The sequence below is a fragment of the Molossus molossus genome, unplaced genomic scaffold, assembly GCF_014108415.1.
Source record: "Molossus molossus isolate mMolMol1 unplaced genomic scaffold, mMolMol1.p scaffold_m16_p_3, whole genome shotgun sequence".
Lineage (NCBI taxonomy): Eukaryota > Metazoa > Chordata > Mammalia > Chiroptera > Molossidae > Molossus > Molossus molossus.
In genome coordinates, this window is record NW_023425366.1 from 84,149,131 (window position 1) to 84,170,572 (window position 21,442).

Consider the following 21,442-nt stretch of genomic DNA (forward strand, 5'->3'; position numbering starts at 1 on the left):
TCTGTGCAGTGAGCCCAGAAGGCCTCAGTGGGCTGCAGAGGGTTCACCCCCTTGCAGACAAGACATGGGTGGGGATGCCTGCTTGGTCATGGACCATCTCTCATCCTTCTGACTTCAAGCGAAGAGCACTGTAGATCCTCTTCTTATGCAACTCAGATAAGTTTTATTTATTTTGGGACTATTAAATCCTTGAGCCAATCCATCTGGAAGAAGGTATGAGAGACAGTACTCAGGACAAAATGTACCACCCACCCAGAGGCCTGGGCTTAAAACGGATCTCAAATTAGACAATATGTGAAAGGCTGAGAAGTTAAAGGAGGGGATAGAGGTGAGGGGCCCGGAAGAGGTGCTGTTTTTCTCTGAAAAAACAAAGACATCAATATAGATTCTTTGATTATACACCAGGAAAAAATATAAAGTATGTAAATATAAAATCCTCATTAGAAATGGCTTGCTCAGGCAACATCTTGTACATTGAAGGTACTTGTTGAATATTTGTTGATTTAGATTCAAGTGGTTTTGAGTATTTCTAAGTAGCAGCACATTGAGTTCTACAATGATTGTAAAAGGGGCAATTTTTTAAATGAATGTTGAAATATAAACTCAGACTGATTTTTTTTTTAAGTATTGTGAATATTTTAAAAAGTTCTTTTCCCTTTATGGATTTTAGAGAGAGAGGAAGGGAGAGGGAGGGAGAGATAGAAACATTGATGAGAGAACATCGATGGGCCGCCCCTTGCGTTCCCCCCACTGGAGATTTGGCCCACAGCCTGGGCATGTTCCTGACCGGGAATCGAACCAGTGACCTCTTGGTACATGGGTCGATGCTCAACTACTGAGCCACACCGGCCGGACAAAAGTATTGTGAATATTTTAAGCCCATTATACAAGCAGCTAGTAACAGCGGTTGTCTCTAAGGGAGGAGGACTGGAGGTCAGATGTAGAAAAGAAACTCACTTTTTATATTGTGCTTTCATGTTTTCTGTTCTTGCGCATGTGTTTAATTCTTGGAGTAAAACAAAACTAGTTATTTTTTTAACCCGTGTCTCCAAAGGCAAACCTGGAACTCAGGCCTACTGACACCTGCCAAGTCCCACAATTTCCCCCAGGATCCTGTCCCTTCTCAAGCTGTCCAGCCGACGGTAACGTTCTGGACTCCAGGATGAGTGAGGGAAGCTGTTCGACAATGCAGGGTCCGTGGCGATGACTGAAGTTTATCTGTGAGGCAGATGCACACACTCAGTAGCTGTGGCCTACACGACACTGCAAACCTGCCTGCCTCCATATGAATCGCTGCCTAATTTATTAGCTGTCAAATGAAAATGTAACAAACTCAGAAAGCCAAGGTGCAGTGAAGTCAAATACAAAGGATCGGACGAGCTCAAAGCAAATACCCTTCAGATTTTTTATTTTCCTTTCCATAAACAAGATTCCAGCGCTGTGCCTGGGGACCTGTTTTTCCCCTGTTTGCATGTTCATTTCTGGGCAGACTCCTGACCCCGTGATCTCTGCTGTCACAACCTTTCCTTGGCCATCACCTCCCATGGCAAAGGGGGGCCAAAGGCCGCTTCTGAAGCCTCCCCAAAGTATGTCCCACTTTGTAGAAGTGGAGTGAGCGTTCTCCTCTGGGATGGTCACTGTGGACTATCCCAGAAGGTCTACTCCCGGAGAAGAGGGGACGCTGACTAAGCTAGAAAGAAAACAAGACTTTATCAGAAAGTGAAGAGGGTTCAGTGGAAAGACACCTGCTGTATTGGGATTTGATGGGTGGAAAGTATCATTCATCCTATCCCGGCATCTTTTTCTGGGGGGTGAGCTACAAGTGACTGTCTCATCCTTTCTTGTCTTTTCACTCATTTATTCAACAAACACTGAGCAAGACGCTGTAAGGGGTGAGGAGGCAACGGCTTCTTTCTTTCTCCCTCTACTCCCCTTCTCCCCAGAATCCATCTCAATCACTTTGAAGTGGCTTCTCTCATAGGATGCTCCTCTTCTTGAGGCTCAGAGTCTCTCACTGGGGTGGGAGACAGTACTTTCTGTTTCCAGTGTCAACTCCAACTTGAACCTTGGAGGCAAGTGCCGCCCACTGGAACACACGTGTTCTCTTCCTATCACTCCACCAGTACATGCTGCTCTGTCCATAGCTAAATGCAAAAGTATATCATACTGTGAGTATAAACCAGTGGTTTCCAAACTTGCACATCGGAATTGCTTGGACAACTGAAAAATTAAGGATGCCTGTGTCCCACACCCAGAGACTGTGACTTAAGCCCACCAGGTGATTCTTGTGAGCAGACAAGCTTGGGAACCGCTGCTATAAACACGAGGAGTATCCAAATTACAACCCTAATCCCTTCCATTCCAATGCCTACAGCCATAGCCAGGGATAATTAATCATGATTCAAAAAACTTGTCCTTGTTCCAGATGCATGGAGTGGCTTTTAAAACATCTAAGTTTATTTCATGCCCACCTACCCTCATGCCAAACCACTAACAGAATATGATTTCATCCATTAAAAATTACAGGGAGCCATGCAGAAACTTCTTTTCTAGCACAGGGCTTGCAACGTATTTTTAATGCGAGCGCAGACAATAGGTATGTTCTTTTCTTATGACAGAATTGAAATAAAGCAGACCTAATTAACCCACCAAGAGGCTATGGAGGACGGGTCGTGTGAAGGCTGCGTTGGGAAGCCTATCTCGCAGCCTTATCAAAACGGTTTTCTCTTCAAGCGTGCCCTGGTAACCTGGGAAATATAAATTTTGATTACTGATTGCTGCATTGTTAGTAACTGACTATATATCATCAGTAGCTGGTCACCAGTGTCAGCCCAGACTTAATTATCTCAGCTGAAGAGAAAGTAACCCCATGAAAGGACCGTTTTCCAATTAAAGCAGCACAGAATATGTGATTTGTCTCTCCGGTGCTATCCAGTTCATATTCCTTTTCATGCTATTTGTATTGTGTTCTTTTCCTCATTACAAGCTCAGAGTTGTGGATCTTGGGCTCTCTAACAAGAAATACATAAATATCAGGAGGGCAGCTGTCAGACCTGTAAAAAAATTCATGAACAGTCACCACAAAAAACACAACAGTAATTACCGAGTTTCTACCAGAAAATGCTCCTGTTAAGGTTAAAGACATCTTTCGACATAACCATTTATTTTCACAGGTTTTTAACCTCCTATAGAATGTGTGTATGAATTCATGTACATTCAAAGACACACACACACACACACACACACACACACACACACTTAATTTTGAGAAGATGTTCTTTAGGGGGGTCAGATGGTCTATGCTTTGTCTTAGCTATTGTTTCAATGACAAGGGGAACATTTTTCTACTAGTACAAGAAAAACTGTTTTGGGAAGAGACCTAGGCAATTCTCTTTCTTAACTCATCTTCCTTATCGTACTTGTTTTGACTGCTGTTAGTTCATTTACCCCAACTGAATGCCTGCCCGTTGGCCTATCTAGGCAATTCTTTATCCCAGGAGCAAGTACAAAAGTCTGTCTTCTCTGTGACTAAGTGGACCCTGACCACTTTGCAGACACAGGCTTTGAAGTTTGGGTTGTCTCAGAAAATACTCACTGAGCACCTACTGTGTATCTGATGTGTCCTCGGCACTGTGGATCCTCAGTGAACAAAAGAATCTCTGCTTTCATGTTTGTATTCTAGTGGGTCTCCATCCTGTTTTTTCCCTGAGTGGCTGAGTGGCCCTGGGTGAGTTAGTCAAGCTCTGTGAGCCTCAGGTGCCTCAGCTGCAAAATGGGATGGACGTTTTCTCTTCATACGGTTGTCATGGTCCTTGGTCCATAAAGTCACGTCTGACAAATGTCTGCTTCCATTTTCTTCCCAATGCCCTTGTGCTTACGGCTGGCATCTGCAACTCTAAGTATCCTCACGTTTCAGCATTTTGAATTTTGTATTCTTATGCATCACTTGCTTCGTAAAAATACATCCTCGCTATAATTTCACTTTCCCCTTTTCCCAGACTTCCCAATCATACCCCTCTGAGTCTCCCATTGGAGCTGCCTACATTTTCTTTTCCGTATACAGAGCTGCCATTCTTAGAAGACGTACCTGCAACTCAGTGTCTAACCAAATTTTCACGGATGTCTAGTTTAGTCCTTTTGAGGGACGGAGGGTTGCACTTTTTAAAAATCCTTACCTGAGGATATTTTTCCATTCATTATCAGATAGAGTGGGAGGGAGGGAGGGAGGGAGGGAGAGGGAGAGGGAGAAACATCGATGTGAGAGGGACACATCGACTGATTGCCTCCCGCACAACCTGACCAGGGCTGGGGATGAACTGCAACCGAGGTACCTACGTGCCCTTGACCGAAATCATACCACAACTCATTGGTCCGTGGGCCAATGCTCTAACCGCTGAGCCAAACCCGCCAGGGTGAGGGTTGCATTTTTTTTTCTTTATTAATTTTAGAGAGAGAGGAAGGGAAAAGAAGAGAGAGATAGAAACATCGATGAGAGAGAACATCGAATGGCCACCTCCTGCATGTGTCCCCCGCCCCGGGGGGGATTTGGCCCACAACCTGGGCATGTGGGAAGGTTGCACTTTCTATGATGCATTTTTTAGGGCCATATCAAAGTAAAAAGGAGAAACAGGCTCTAGTCACTGGTGTTAGTCATTATTTACTTGGTTCATATCTCTCTTCCTAACTACACTGAAAACACCTCAATGAGAGAGGGGTCCTTGCACTTTTACTGGTTTTCAACCATTTAAATGGAGCCTTTATTAGTGTGTGTTGGTGAGCAAGGCACTGTCTTGGGCACTGTGCTGGAACAACAGGAACTTGGGGAGGAAGCGGCACTTCAGAACTTTGGGATCGCCCCACCTGGCAGTCCTAGTGAGCAACCCGCCATGCATCTTGGATTTCCTGCTGCTGCCCAGGATTAACGATAGACTCCAGGGTTTCAGTGAATTGCCCCTAATGATAAGGTTGAAAATTTCTCACAATTCATTTGAATTGGTGGCATTTGCAAGAATGGCTTTTATTGGATTTTCTTTTGCTTTCTTCTCTTCTTCTGATCCTTTGTATCTTACTGTTTTGCCCTGGGCCAGGGTTCCCCCCGCCACCCGCAGTGCTAACTCCCTACCCCCACCCCACTTACTTATCCCATTCTTTTTCCTGCCTTAGGAATTCCCATTCTTCCCTTAAGACACTATTCAAACATCACCTCCTCAGTGGGATTTTCCCTGATCCCCATTGACGGTTAATCACTAAAGTCTCTCCTTTCTTCCACATGAAGGAGCTCTCTCATAACAATCAAATTGACATTATTTATTTACTAATCTGCCCACAAACACTAGACAGTGAACCTGGGAAGAATAACAAATATTTGATGGATAAATAAATGGATTGCGCTGGCCGGTTTGGTTCAGCCGTTAAAGCGTCTGCCTGCGGACCAAAGAGTCTTGAGTTCGATTCCAGTCAAGGGCACGTACTTCAGCTGTGGTTTGGTCCCGGGCCCTGGTTGGGGTTGTGTGGGAGGCAAGCAATCGATATGGCTCTCTCCCTTTCTCTCTTCCCACCTCCTACTCTATCTGAAGATAAATGGAAAAATATCCTCAGGTGAGAATTAAAAAAAAAATAATAAGTGGATCAATGAATGAATAATTGAATACACAATCTTTGCCCTCAGAGGACTTGCAATTTGTGGGGAGACTGAGATGTCAATAACAAACTGTAAAATAAAGTACAAATACATATGTACAACAAGAAAAATGCTACACAGTCTCAGTTTTAATTTTTCCAGAAAGGTGTAGATTTACTTAAATAGTTTACTTGATAACGAATTGGAGCCTTGACAGTCACTATGCACTGCACCAGACCTGCTTCTTTAAGGGCCCCAGTGCCCGCTGGCCTCAGAAACTGTATTATGTATACATGCCGTGGTAACGCACAGCAGCCTGACACAGCATTTGCCTTTGTACTTGCAAACACAGGCTCTTAAAATATACATGAACGGTAAGATGCTGGTGTTCATATAATAACACGAACACCTCCATATTCTATGAAATCCCTGACCTAGTTACGTTGCTGAGAGCGTAGCTTAAGTGCATGTAATGCCCAGCACATGGAAGAAAATGTTATCTTGAGAAAAGTGAATTTTGCATTCCCCAAGTTCTGTATTATTAAATCTGTGACCTTAATATTGCATTGGAGTCGATTTTTTATTCAATTATATGGACAATGAAATAAGAACTGAGAAAGATGTAGCCGGCCCAGATTCCCCCCGGGTGTGAAGATGATGATATTTATTTTATCTACTTCTGACAATGAAGTTTAGGTTGTTGCTTAAAGCTCCGACCAGCAAAATATCAATTCAAACAGAGGTTAATTCTTCATAGTCATACTTGGCCTTAAACATTTTGTCATCAGAACTAAGTAATTGAAGATTTCTGCCCTAAAAATGGGTGGAGTTGGATCTTGCAAAATGCTGGATAAAGAAAACTGAATGTAGCCAAAAGATGATTATTGCCAATTTAAACAAATGGTCTTGGGGCTTGCTAAACAAAATAAAATAAACTGTTTCTAATGGTTTAATGCAAGGAAATATATGTTTATTATTATTATTATTACATGTAGAGAAATATTTCTTACTTAAGAAGTTTCAGAAAGTGATCTTGTACATTCGGTAGGCCATGAAAGGTGAAATTATAAATGGGGTCGGTGCAAGAATTCTTATTCATCCTTCTCCTAAGAGCCAATGTTCTGGCTAGGTGCTGGGAGAAAAGGCCAGGTACCACATACTGCTCCATGTCATTTGTCCAACCAGCTGGTTTTAATGACATCTAATTATTAGTTTTAGGGCAGTCAGAGTTAACAGCATGGTACTAAGGCAGTAAGAACTTTCAGTTAAAAGTCAACCCTAAGACCACAAAACCTTAGATAAGATTAAATTTTAACATCCAAACAGCTCTCAACTAATCTCTAACCCGCTGAAGTCCAACTCAAGTGTCATTAATTTAAGAACACTCAAGTCTAAAGACCACAAAGCAAAAGCTTATTACAAATGAACAAAGAGGCAATTTAGAGAACCACAAGAGTGGTGGGGGAGGGGGGTGCAGGTTTTTCTTTAACAACTGGAAGGACATAGGTTGAGGTATCATTTCCTGTAGGTCGTATTTAAGTGAACCTAGCTGTAAAGCAATTCACACTCTCCAGGATCACTGCAGGTTAAGCACCTCATCAACAATGTGTGTCCCTTACTGCTGGCTTCCTTTTCCTTTCTTCATTTCCTTTCCTAACACCCGGACACTACTGTGTGTGATTAACACAGCGCACGATCTCCTTGGCATTTTCCAGCTTCATCCTTCGAAACCAAAAAATGAGTAACAACCTTCGTAAACGTCCCGCCATGTTTCTTGCTTTCTTGAGGACACAGTGTGCATTTCTCGAAGTGCCCCATTAAAAGACCACCACACAGACCACAGACCTTGCTGGCCAAGAGCTCTTGGCCCCCCCTGCTCCCCCCCACCCCCATTCGTCTTTACAGGGTGGAGCTGATACTGTAGGAGCAGTTGATTATCAGGAAAGCCAGCTCAGGTAAATTAGCTTAATGAAAAAGATGACTTCGTATATGAGTATATCTTTGACTGGGCTCAAATATCCACTCAGCTAATGAGCCTGTGATAGGATCCTGGCAGCCGTGTCATCATTCTGCCACTAAAAGCCTTTCCGAAGACCTGCATCCTATCTTTCTTTTTGAAAACCAGGCAAAAGCTTCACAGCTGCCAAGCTTCCGAAATGCGAACAGCAGCAGTTGCCTATCTGAGTTGTGATTGATGGTACGCAAAAATGCATGGCTACTTCCTAGATATTCTGGCCTGCGACAAATGAAGGATCTGAACCTTTGTGCTAGGCAGATAGCCAGTGCATTGTGGGGGACGGCTGTGGCTCTATAATTATATCCAGCCTGATAATCATCCATTCTGCTGCTGTGAATGGCTGGTGCCCAGGGACTTTAATTTCACTGCCCCCCTCCTCCAGATAATGCCTGACCCTGTGTCAGTCTGACTGTGCAACACAATGAAGGAGACAAATGAGTTTTTCTCTGACTATGTTAAATTAACTAATGGATTCTGATTGTGAAACGGGCATAATGAGAAGCCAAGGCTCTGCCAGTCCTGAGTGGACATGTAGGCAGTGTCTCAGGTGTTATTAACCTGGGGCATTAAACAACAACAGAAACAAAATGAATCTGGCCAGGGTGAATAATGAACCTATTGAGTGTGAATAGTGATTAACCAAACACTTCATATTTCAACCAGTTATTTTAGCATCTTGAGACACAGCTAGAAGACAGCTATTGTGTGGCCCAAAACGAGGGATTAAGTGAGCAACTTATTCAGCATTTCCCCTTTTCGTTGAGTGCTGTGTTCTGTTTTCCTGATCAGAAGGTGGTTATAATTCAATATGTCTGCACACACATCCATTTGAACTAAATGTTGTGAATCTTAAGTATTGTAGAATGAAAATAACCACTGTTTACTTTCTCATGAAAAAAGGCACGATTGCTTCCAATAATTGGTAAAGGACATTACAATCTGTACAATAGGGCAATTGTACGAATTCCAGTGTTGTAGCTATATAAACACTCCGTTACACATGGTCTTAATTTCTCATATGTATTTTTCTCTTATTCGCTAAAATATTATGGGTTTCATTTTCATGCAGCTGAAAAGATAAATGTCCTTTCCCATTTACCCACCAGAAGTCTGTGTGTTCCGGGAAGTTAAAAAATTATCATTCAGCTGTTCCATACTGTAGTAAGCCTGAAATTTGGCATCCCAGATGTGAACTGGTTTCCAAAAAGCAACAGGATCTGGGTGGGGTTTTTTTGAGGAAAAAATATTTTAGAAGCTTAACTTACTTTTAAAAAAAGATGTGTGCTTTAAAAAAAAAAAAATTGCATACAATTTTACTTAAAACCCTTTGGACTTCTGAAAATTAAAAACCCATATTAATTTTAATTTTTTGCCTTTAAAAACGGGCTACCGAAAATGCAAAACCTGTAGAATCTTTCTTAATCAGTGACCAAAAATACCTTCTTGCCTTGTAGGTGATGTATTTTCAGAAGGGCTCCCTCTGTCTAAGGGTCATTTAGTTTGCAAAATAATAACATTTTATTGTGTTTACCATGTGTCAAGCTCAGATATGACTTTTTGTGTGTAGTGACTCATTTAATCTTTACTATACATTACACTACATCCTATTATTACCTCCATTTTACTGGTGAGGAGACTTCGTAAGGTCACACATTAGTGAGTGGGGACACATGGGTTTGACCCCTGGGCAAGCTGGCTCCAGAGCCCACATTCTAACTACCGTGTGCACAGGTCTCTAATCACAGTCCTTTCCGAATCTTAAATTCACTACCATTTCATCAGTGCCTGAATACAGGGCATCGCACTAGAGGTTGGGCCGAGGGTGAGGATGGGGAGGATCTGGAGTGGACAAAAGAGGAAACAGAGTTTTAAAAGGACACAATTCCTGCCACAACTTTGTAGGCCAGTGGACACAACTCAATGACTCTAATATGTACACTACATCCTGCCTTTGCCAGTTGGGGGAATTGCGGGACCCAAACGTTAGCGTCTGAGGCATTCAGTCCTCTGGGTGGTATAACTGCAATGCCCGGGCCCCATCTACTTGTGTAAAAGCCCTCTTGTTCCACTGGAGACATTTCCCAAGGCAACCCTTCTAAAAATACCCCAAACCCGCTGGGAAAAGTCCTCCCTCGCCTGTGTCACTGTGCTTGTTATTTCCCCGCAGACTCCAGTGGACAGCGGTAGCAATCCTCGGATGTGGTTGCTTTGAAAGCCTGGCTCTTAGCTCTCTGTCACACATAAGCCAATTGTTCAAGTGTCATTAGCCGAGACCCAGACAGAGATGACAGGTGTAAACAGTTTATAATTTACAAAGGGCAGGATCAGGTTTCCCCATGCCCTCTGCCAACAGCTCACAAACACACCTTAGCTTGGCCCCGTGTGTGCACTGCACACATTCTTACAGGATTGTTTTCTAATACATCCTCCAAGGCACCTATTTGCTAATGTTTGGCCAAGCGAGTCCCCTTAACTGTTCACTCAAGCTGTGTAAAGCCATTGGTTCATTTCAAAGTTAACGTTTCAAAATGCCGTGTACAGCTAGATAATCACACGTGCCTTGGGATACTCCGAACGCACTGTCTTTCTGCTCTGCGCCACACGTTCCTTCTGTGTTTTCTCCTTTTGTAACCCATGCTGCTGCTGTGCATTCGAGGTGGCAGGTCTGCAACGGTTAGCTGTTGAGGACACCTGCCATCGTCACTCTGTGCCCAGATGTGGGCTTTCTGACACCTTTTAGTCTGTCCTACTTAGCCGCCTTCTGCATTTGTCAGTGCTGACATGTTTCAGTAAAAGTCTGACTAACTGGAATACTTGGGGGAGGAGGGTTCTGGTTGAATGATGTTCTGGGTAAACTGAAAGTTATTTAGAAAGCCCTTGTTATTGAAAATCTTTCCAAAGCATATCAGCACATTTTCCTCCCGAGTGAGGCAGCGCTGCTGGAGGAAACTGTACCTAGCTGTTTGGGAGGGCTCAGAAACCAATGCAGCCAAGCTGCTAACTGCTCTTCAGTGCTTTCTCTTGCTTGAAAGCAGCCCCTTCCTGGGTTGATAGGCAGCTGGAATTCCACCCTTGGTACTCTCCCCTCTCTGGGCAGAGGCCTGACTTCCTACCAGGCTGAGTACAAAGGCAAGAGGCCATCAGCTCTCACCTTTCCTTCCTCCACCTCCAGGCTTCACTCCCTCCAGTCTCCAGGTGCATCCCAGGCTGACCCTTCTTCAACTGTGTTCGAGATCATTCTCTCCATCTCCCCAGAGGGTGCCCACCTCGTTGCCCATTCTCTGGGACTTTCCTTTGCTCCCAACCCAGTGGCATGTCCATACACATGCCTGTTTCCCTTCTCCAAACAGACCTTTCTCTCTCCACCTTCCCCATTCCCTTGAAGGTGAAGTCCTTGCAACGTTAGCACAGCTCTGACCCGCATTTACTTCCTAGACCTCCGTCCACTCGCAGCTATGTTTCTCTTCTCCTGTGATTCTACCAACACTGCTCACACAAAGGCCATCAGTGATTAGCTACTGAATCTGATGGCTTTCTCTCAGCAAGCCTTGTTGAATCTTCCTCAATTCAGCTAAAATGCCTTACCTTCTCTCCATCTCTGCTGCCACCAGGTTTTGCTGAACTCTTGTGTATAGAGCCTAAATCAGGTCTCATCACTCCCCTCTCCTGGGCACTTGGAACAGCTCATACACTGCCCTAGACTGGCCACAGCCCTGCACACTCAGCTCCTGGGAGTCCTGCCCCCTCCTTCACCACGTTCCAGCCTTTGGGTTCTCGCCCTGGAGCTCCTTCTCGCTCCTCCCACGGACTTCCCCTGGCTGGCTCCTCCTTCACATGTTACCTCCTTGCAGAGACCTTCTGTGAGGGTACCTGACAGCCTCCTCCTCACCACAAGCTCTTTTTCACGCCTCCCTATTCTTTCCCCTCACGTAGTGACCACCGGCTGCGATGGCAAATGGCCTCATGCGCTTACTGGTTGAATTCTCTTTTGCCACCGCTAGTGAGCCCTGAAGTTCTGCATCGTGTCTATTTTATTCACCACTGGACACCCAGTGCTGAACCATGTATCAGGCACATACATTGTACGACTGACAGAACAAATGAAGACTTCCCACTTTTACAACAGAAGACCTTTCTAGAAGGTCGAATCACAGAATACTAATACAGAAACCTAACCAGAGACATAAGTCAATAAAGAACAATGGCAGAAATCCACATTTGAAGCTTTCTAGCGTTTGAAACACCTGACTCATTTTTTTACATACACGTAAACCAGGCCACTCAGCCTGGAGGAGGAAAGCACTTAGCATAATACAAATCTATGTCCTTTGAGAAAGAAATGAAGGTACCGCAGACACTGTGTTCAGAGTGGAGACTTGGGGTGGCCCAGAGGGAGGGCTGCCCGGCAACGGGCCGCTCGCAGAAGGGAGGAGTCCAGAGTGCAAAGGAGAAGTAAGCCGCTCGATAGGGGGTGATTCTACCCAACCAGGGACGCTGACGTCTGATCGAGTAATAGGGTCATCGACCTGGCCTGAAACGGAAGCTGGGCAGCAAGTGCATGTGCGGATCTGCAGAAACACGAAGCTGGCTTCACACCGGATGCTTGGGGGCAGAAAACAGGAAGGATCTGGGTGGAGACGGATGGAAATCGCAGTGAGGAACCAAAGGCACGGTGGTATGAGGAAGTTGTTGTGAGTGCATATGAGTGAGCAGCAGGGATCTCTTGATAGGCATGTGATCTTTGGATTTAGAACTATGAGAAACTGTGGTCAAAGGAACATAGTTATACTGACTTGGTGTCCAATCAGAAAGGCAGGGTCACTGGGCTGATGATGTTTCGAGTATCAGATGGGACTGTACACCTCAGCAAAGGAGCTCCTGTCAACCTGAGGGTGATCGGGAGTCACAGCCCATCAGCTGGGGTTCAACTGGAGCTGGGAAGCATCCCCTTTTAGGATGATGTCTGTTCATGCCAGGGGGCTGGTACGGATCCGAGGGAGAAGCTAGAATTAGGCAGCACCTTTCACCTTTTGACAAAGGTCCTGTTAGAGCTGCAGGAGCAGGGCTTCTGCTTAAGAGATTCCTCTTAGAAATGACGTTGTAAAACAGCTTCCCCCACCCCCTGGATTTTTCACCACCCAGAGTTCCCTATACTGAGACAGTTTAAAGCAGGGTCTTCACATTATTCCAAAGCAAGAAGATGTGCTAGTCATTTTGCACAGCTTTTTAATTTTTAGGCATTTTTTTCTTATTTTATTTTTCTTTATTGGTTTTTAGAGAGAGAGAGGGAGAGAAGCATTGATGAGAGAGAACATCAGTTGGCCGCCTCCTGCATGCCCCCCTTTGGAGACTGGGGCCCACAACCTGGGCATGTGCCCTGACCAGGAATCAAACCGACGACCTCTTGATGCATGGGTCAACGCTCAACTGCTGAGCCACATGGCCGGGCAATTTTATCTTACTTTTTTTTAATCCTCACCCAAGGATATTTTTTTATTTATCTTCAGATAGAGTGGGAAAAAGGGAGAGAGGGGGAGAAAGCGGGAGAGAGAGAGAAACATTGACGTGAGAGGGACACATTGACTGGTTGCCTCCTGCACGACCCCAACCAGGGCCAAGGACCAACTGTATCCAAGGTACATGCCCTTGACTGGAATTGAACCTGTGACTCATTGGTCCGTGGGCCGACATGCTAACCACTGAGTCAAACTGGCCAGGGCAGATTTTAGACATTTTTAAAAACACTGAAAAAAAAACCTCAATCAACTCAACCCTATTTTCCCAACAGGAAATGAGTTCAGATAAAGATACCCAAGGCTTTTGGTTCACCCAGCTCTGCCCACCTGTAGGAAACATCCCAATCTCCTCTGCAAAAAAAAAGTGTTCTAGAATTACCAGTTAGAAGACACATGTAAGCAGAGTGGCGAAGCAGCAGCCAGCACCAGTAAATTTGCCTTCATCACCCCCCCCCCCCCCCGATTACAATTAGGTTAGTTCTTTGATATTATTTTAAGAGCGATTGGTATTTCATTTTAGTTACAAAGAGTGGAGTCCATTGTTTACTTACAAACAAACAAAAGAATCTTCTCCCCAGCTCTAGGATTCCTGCTCGGCTGGTTTTAAATAGATGAGGCTGACCAGATATTTACCATCAGCCTGGTGAAGAAAGAGACATTGTCCCAGGGAGCCCGAGCCATGGGAACTCAGTCCGCAGCGGTGCGTTGCTAACTCGGGGCGGACCATGACCCATCGAAGTCTCACTGTACACATCACAGAGGTGGGACCAGCACAGGAAAAGGAAAGGTTTCTGCATGCCAACATGTTGGAAGACAGCACAGCAATGAATTGTGAAACCAACGCTGGCAGGGAGACAACAGAAAGCAACCGCACACTGCCATATGCTTATCAGGGTCTGACCAAGAAAGAGACCGCAATCTTTCGGAGGACACTGGCAGACGCCCCGGGTCCCGCAGCCCCTGAATGAGCTCCACGTGCGGTGCTTCCTCCAGGTGCTGCCTTGTCAGCCCGAGGTTCTCGGCGGTCAAGGAGCTGCCCGGGGCCAGGGGCCTCGGAGCGGCCCAGGAGCTTTCCATTCAGACCTCATGGGATGTTTTTGAAACCCACAAAACGGGTGTTCTTTTGTGCTTTACAAAGGCAGCACTTTTCTGGCTCCAAGTTTAAGACTCATGGGCTATTTATGAGGAGAGGCAAGATGGACGATGTATTAGCATTTGTGGGAGGAAAAAAAGGATAGGCGTTCCTTAAAATCGAGTCCATAATAAGAGCAACCCAGTATTTGGAACACCTACCTAGCCAGAAGCAGCTCCAACAGCAGTTAGCAGTAAGTATTTTGACTCCTGTGTTTTTGATGGAAATCTTTTGGCAACGATCTCTTTCTCTCTCTCACACACACACAACCACGCACACACACTCACAGAGCTCCATCGATAGGGAACTACAGCATTTATTCATAATACATACACTTCTTGAAAGGGCAATAATAGACACCAGACTCACAGAGCTAGGACTTCTCATCTAACACCTCATTCTACAGAGGCGCAGACTGTTCTTCTGGAGCTTACGTGACTTGTGCAAACACACGGATGGTTCACAAATAAACAAGTTCCTAAGACCGTTTTAGGAGGATGTCCCCGTGCTCCCACACTGCCCTGCGTGTGAAACTGTTGAGGGGCAGTGGAGACCAGATTGTGGGTGTCACCATCTGTCTAGTCTGGGCTTAAACCCCTAGCACTGTTGTTTTCCAGTTTTGTGACCTAGGGAAAAATTCCTCTGCTATTCAGAATCTCAACTGATTTAACTAAACAAGGTGGATAAAAGTAACATGTGCCCTTGGGGGCGCTGCATCGATGCAGTGCAAGTGTAGCGAGCACTAAATAAGCGTTGGTCCATGACTGTTACTGTTAACAGTAGCTGCATTCTCCTCTTCTCAGGAATTTTAATGTTTTCAGAAAAAGAAAGAAAGTGACAGAGGGGATATAGGAAATAATCACAAAGGTATATGATAAGCATATGGGGAATAAATGCAGGTAGGTCACCCAAACAAAACATTTAATTCTTTTATCTACTCAAAAACGGAGGCCAAATGCTTTGCAGAAATAACAGTCTGCCGTCTTCACACGTGAATATTACACCTCATATCCATCTACTTGGGCACACCAGTTTGAGTTTGTTTTTTTCCAATGTTAGTAACAGGCATTCCTTGATTCTTTTTTTTTTTTTTTTAATCCTCACCTGAGGACATTTTTGCATTTATCTTCAGATAGAGATAGGAGGGAGAAAAGAGAGGAAGACAGAGAGAGAAACATTGATGTGAGAGAGACACATCGAGTGGTTGCCACCCACACGACCCCAACTGGAGCTGGGGACAAATCACAACGGAAGTATATGCCTTTAGTGGGAACCGAATCCAGGACTCTCGGGTCCGCCGGCCGACGTGCTAACCATTGAGCAAAACCAGCCAGGGCCATTCCTTGGTTCTTTAAAAACGTTTTATCTTCCCCAAATAACTTACTGCTGAGCATTTTAATGTTTTTCCCTTGATGACTGGTGGGTATCCTGAAATAATTAACTTGGTTGACCAAAATGCAATGCCAGCCTTGGCTGGGTTGCTAAGTTGGTTGGAGCGTCGTCCTGTACACCAAAAGGTTTTTGGTTCTAACCCTGGTCAGGGAAGCAACCTATGTTTCTCTCTCACATCAATGTGTGTGTGTGTGGGGGGGGGGGGCGGGTCCCCTTCCTCTTTCTCTAAAATCAATAGAAAAATCAGGTGAGGGTTAAAAAAAAAAAAAAGCTGCAATGCCACTTACTGCCTGAGATGTCAACCTCACACACGGGGAGCCACCCAGAGTGCTGGGACAGTGAGTTACCCTCAGAACCTTCGTGTTCCATGGTTTCCATTTTATGTGAGTTCTCAGGACAGTTCTGTTCAAAGGAACAGAATTTCAGTTAGTGTTGTTAGATGTATTTTTGCTTTCAACAACAGTTTGCAGTGTTTCTGTCTGTTATTTAACCTGTTATATATGTTAGAATATACTACTTAATAGCTGCTTTTTATGCACTTATATTAATCTTGGAGTTGTCAGTATTTTTTATGGAAGTCATTCATAACAAGCAAGAAAGTAATTTTTTTTAAAATCCTCACCAGAGGACATTTTCCCATTTATCTTCAGATAGAGTGGGAGAAAGAGAGAAACGTCAGTGTGAGAAAGACACATCGATTGCTTGCCTCCTGCACCACCTTGACCAGGGCCAGGATCCAACTGCAACCAACATACATGCCCTAGACTGGAATCAAACCCGAGATTCTTTGGCCCACAGGCCAATGCTCTAACCACTGAGCCAAAACGACCAGGGCAGAAAGTAACATTTTCAATTGTGTCCTGCTATCAAGCACATTTTTCTTCATTGTCCAGTCATAAGCTGAATAATGACATTTTGGTCAATGACCGACCGCATAAACAATGATGGTGTACCACATAGCGGGGTGTGTGGTACCAGCTAGGTGGTGTAAGCGCATTCAATGATGTTTGTACAAGGATGAAATCACCTAATGACACATTTCTGAGAACATATCCTCGTCGTTGAGCGGTGCATGATTGTAATAGGTGCAGTTTTTACATCTACGCCTTATCCGTATGTACCACAAACCAGTGACCCCACCTCTGGAAGTGAGCACAAAAGGCATTTTTTTCTTTAGCATAAGACTTTTTGCAGCGGGGTTTTAGCTTTGATGATCTGGGCAAGCATTATGTGGTAGTTCTGCTTCCTGAAGCTGGAGGTGATACTGGGTGGCTTCTGTAGCTTGTGTTTGTTTTTGGTTTCTTTTCTGGAATAGATGTCACACATTCCTAATTCTAAGACTGTTAAAGATCTGTACACTATTGAGTATGCACATAATCTGACATGCTAGGAAAAGCATTCTCTCTGTTTTGCAATCTGAGAACAAAACAAATCGTTGACAGTCACTGCTTGTAAGAATCGCCTCACGCCTGCAGCTGTGCTGGGCAGTGCCTTCCGTCCTCTTAGGTCATACTCCAAAGACATGGCCCCCAGCATTGTAACATGGTGACTAGCACCTTTCATTGCAATACATCTTAATAACTCCTCGAACGCTGACGTGTGTGGTCCTTCTTTAACTTGTGTCTGATTAACCCCCCTCAAATCACACATAAACGTAAAATAACTGATGGAGTTCCTTCCATAACTTGATTTTTCCTACTAGAATAGTTCACACCATTTTCACCCGTGGTAGGTGCTCAGAGGAAATGATTTATAGGTCTTTGGAGTCCGTGTACTTTATGTTTCAGTTTTTATTCTACTTCTGTCCTCGAATTTCTTAACCTCTTGATTTTTATATAAAATTTTAATTATTTTGGTCATCAGTCACATCCGTTATCCTTTCCAACACACCTTCAGCTAACCCTAGATGCAGAATGCATTATGTTGCTTTGTTAGGTAAATTTTTAGCGTGGTAAGTGTTCTTGAGAATTTTCTGATCTCATTGTTAGGTTAAGTCTTTCTATCACAAGTTCATTTCATCTTGTTCATTTTCTTATAAGTGAGTATTTTTATAAAACTCCTTTTCTTACACTGTAACTTTTTGGTTAGGTAAAGAGAGCAATCTTTTTTCATTTTTTGTTCAGATAGAGCGGGAGGGAGAGAGAGGAAGAGAGAGAGAGAGAGAGAAACATCGATGTGAAGGGACACATCGAGTGGCTGCCACCTGCACGACCAACCAGGGCCAGGGACAAACTGCAACCGAGGTACGTGCCCTTAGCGGGAACTGAACCCGGGTCTCTCTGTACCACAGGTTGACGCTCCAACCGCTGAGCTAAACCGGCCAAGGCGAGAGCAATCTTTTTTATATGCATAGTTAGACATTTTCTTTAGATGTGAGATAGTATTCAAATGCTCATTGTTTTCAGAGCATGTAGTTATAACACTAAGAGATATATATATATATTATGTGTATTTTTTCTTTAATGATACTAGAGAGAGAGGAAGGGAGAGGGAGAGTGAGAGATAGAATCGTTGATGAGAGAGAACATCGACTGGCCTCCTCCTGCAGGCCCCTCAATGGGGATCAGGCCCACAACGTGGGTATGTGCCCTGACTGGGAATCGAACCAGCGACCTCTTGGTGCATGGGTCCATGCTCAAACACTGAGCCACACCAGCTGGGCATGTGTATTTTTTTAATTGGGAAAAGTATCCTTATCACGCTTTTTATTCATGATCATTTCCAATACCACTTTTACAGTAGGTGAGTGAAGCAATTACTGTGGGAAGACCGGACTCTGTCGTCATCGTAAACTGTAGTGCAGGGCCGTTCTCTGCCCCGCCCCATGCAGTCCCCGGCACACCGGCCCTCTCCATCTCTGGATGGATTCCTGCTCCAGGTGTTCACAGAGATCCCTGATTTGGGGCTCTAGCTTCTGTTTCAAGTCACTTCTACTGGGAGGGGCTGGCCCCTTGTCATACTCTGAAATCGAGAAGAAATGAACTCCATCGTCCCCACCTGTCACTTTGCTCTCTTGCTGTCAGAGCCATGATTTGGCGAGATGAGGGGTGGTGCATGCAGCTGCACCTAAGACTCCCTCTTTGCTTGTAACCAGGCACCTGTAGTGCTTCGCAGAGACTGGTGTGTGTGTGTGCACGTGTTACATACCCAATTTCAAGAGCGAGAGGGACCGAAAAAAACTTGGCCCAGACTATCAGTTTTTACTTGTTTCCGCCTTGGCTGTTTAGTCTCATCAGACTGGCACTAATACCAGCCAACACCTTCTACTGCAGATCAGCATCTTTTGGCACTTGGATGACAGTATATTTATTCCTGCATGGCTGGATGCAGACAGGAAAAAGTTTTGTGCAAACAATATTTTCCATTAGCAACACTAAACTGATGTCAAAGCTCTCGATCCATCCCCAAACAACAAAACTCACAATCACGACAGTATTCATGACTGCTGACGACAACATAAGTGACTTGTAGGGGAGATGGTTCCACCCCACTTAGTACTAATTGGGGCAAAATAAAGGAGGCCGACTGGCTCATGTCTTTCTCAGGCTGCAAATGCTTGATAACATTCATATGGACCATTAACGATGGGTGGTGGGGGTGAAGGGAAACACAAAAACAGTTGCATCACATGCTGGCCAGGCTGTACAAAATGCTAATTAGTGGTGATCACTGTGCCCGTGCACTTTAAATATTCAAAATCAGCATTCAAATTAGTATCACAGGTCTTTCATTTAAACCTGTTGTGTTTGTTTGCAGCAGTCCTATTATGTCTATTGTGGGGTGGGGGGGGAGGTGAGGGGGAAGGTAGAGTCACCAAAACTATAATTATTTATCTTTAAATGATAACTAGCTTTCAAGGACATTCAAAAGTAATATTCTTAAAAGGCAACAACCCCAGACTAACATGACTAAAGAAAGGGTTAATCACTGTGCATGTTCCTCTGTTAAGAGGCACCCACACAGGTTCATCCCAGTCAGTACCAAGCTCACATTATTATCATTACAAGTTCAAATGTTAATTAATGGTTAGAGCGAGCTTGGTGACATCTCACACATGAATGGGTATCTAGGGTAGAAGAAAATCTAAAGTTCTTTAAGATGCTTTATTTATCCAGTTAAGAAGTCTCATGTGCAGAAGCACCTGTCACATCTTGGTAAATGCATCAGTGGTTGCCCATTCATTTTCCTCTCCACGTTTTCTGAGTGCTGGGAGGGTCGCCTGGAGAGCCATAAAAATTAAGTCTCTATATTCTTTCTTCATTTGAGCTGCAGGAATTGGTGTAGGATTTTGAAGACTTTGCATAGGGAGTTTGAGATCATTTCTCATGTCCTTTACAGTTGTTATTTGCTAACCGAATCGTGTAAAGATCTAGGAATTACTCACTGAAGCTGCTACCGTAACTGACCAATATTCTGGTGTTTCTATAAGTCAGTGTGATCTGGACACTTTTAAAGGACACTTGCATTCGCTTTATCCTCTTCCTTGCTCTGTGTTTTATTTCATCTGAGGCGACGCCTCCCCAACCTCCTCTCTACACACACACATCATTTTTCACAGCCTTTTTAAAGGACCCTGAGTGTCCCTCTATCTTTCATTAACATGGTTCAGAAAAAAATTTTCTCCCCTCTCTTTACCTTCCACTGCAGGGAATTTAAAAAGCAAAATGGGTTCATACATGTACTGTATCAAAGAAACGAACTAGGATTCCAAAAGAATTTGGGTTTCTTTGAAAATGAAGTTTGACCATTTGCAAATACCAGTAGATCAAGGCAAAACTTGCAGTTATCATCATGATAAACCATGAGTAAAGCCGTTTCCTGCGCCATGCTTGGAGAACCAGAGTGTCTGCGAGGGAACGGTGTCATGAGCACCACGGGGAGGGGGGAGGGTCTCTTTGGTTCACTCTCCACGTCTTCACTTCCCTGGACTGGCAGCCACTTCCTCTTCTTCCGGGGGCTGCCGCTTCAGTGCCACTCGAACCCTTTCCCTGACTGTTTGCTATTTTGGAGACAGCATCATTTTCCACTTGGAACACTGAAGTCCCGTGACTGTGGGTATCTCTGAATACTCACAAAGCCCAAGCAGCGTATCCGCAAGTGGAAGGGTGTTTTCCCCACCGAGTTCAGAAAAGACTGGCTTTTCTGTGTCAAGATGATGCCAATTTCATCTTTCAGCTACTGTGGGATGATGATTGTTCTGTTATGACTATGCCTGCATTCCTTTGGTTCGTAGAGGTGCTGTCTTTCTATATCATGCCGACCTAACTTTTACCTGGTGTTTCTGGAAAACTCTCACAAGACCCCTTGGTTCCGTAAAACCCCTCCTCCTGCTCCCTCCTATGTAGCAGCATGTGTGCAAAATGACCCCGTTCAAGAGAGATGCTGTCACCTGAAACTCCTCCACTCTCACCTCTTCTGAGGTTGTCCTCAAAACTACAGATATGTCTCCGTTTTTGTTTTTTTGTTTTCTCTTGGTCCAATTTCTACAGAAACTACTATTTTTTTTCCTGAATAATTCTCATTCTTCCTCTTGAAACATCACAGGCTCCTTAGACATACCCACTCATATAAAAAGCTTATCCCTAACATTTAGACCTGTTATAGTTTTAAGTAAGGCCAAGAATCTAATTTTTTAATTCAGAGTGGTCCAGGCTGAGCAACATGAGATAATTATTAGACCTTCTCCGAAGGTTTATAATCTGACTAGTTTCCTGGCCTTGCAGGGCTGCTTAACCCAGATTAGGCAGCAGAAATACCACTCCCAC

At 44.3% G+C, this 21,442-nt stretch overlaps 1 protein-coding gene across 2 annotated transcripts in view; it reads right to left on the minus strand.

Moving 5' to 3' along the window:
* The window catches only part of SEMA6A (semaphorin 6A), a 125,329-nt gene that overhangs the window by 75,097 nt on the left and 28,790 nt on the right, over window positions 1-21,442 (minus strand). Inside the window, exon 1 of one of the 2 annotated variants that reach the window (XM_036279799.1) lies at window positions 11,223-11,344. The exons of the other annotated variant lie outside the window; for it this stretch is intronic. The gene's annotated coding sequence lies outside the window, so the exon portion shown is untranslated. Of the gene's footprint in view, window positions 1-11,222; window positions 11,345-21,442 lie in introns of those variants that run through there. 2 annotated transcript variants of the gene reach the window in all.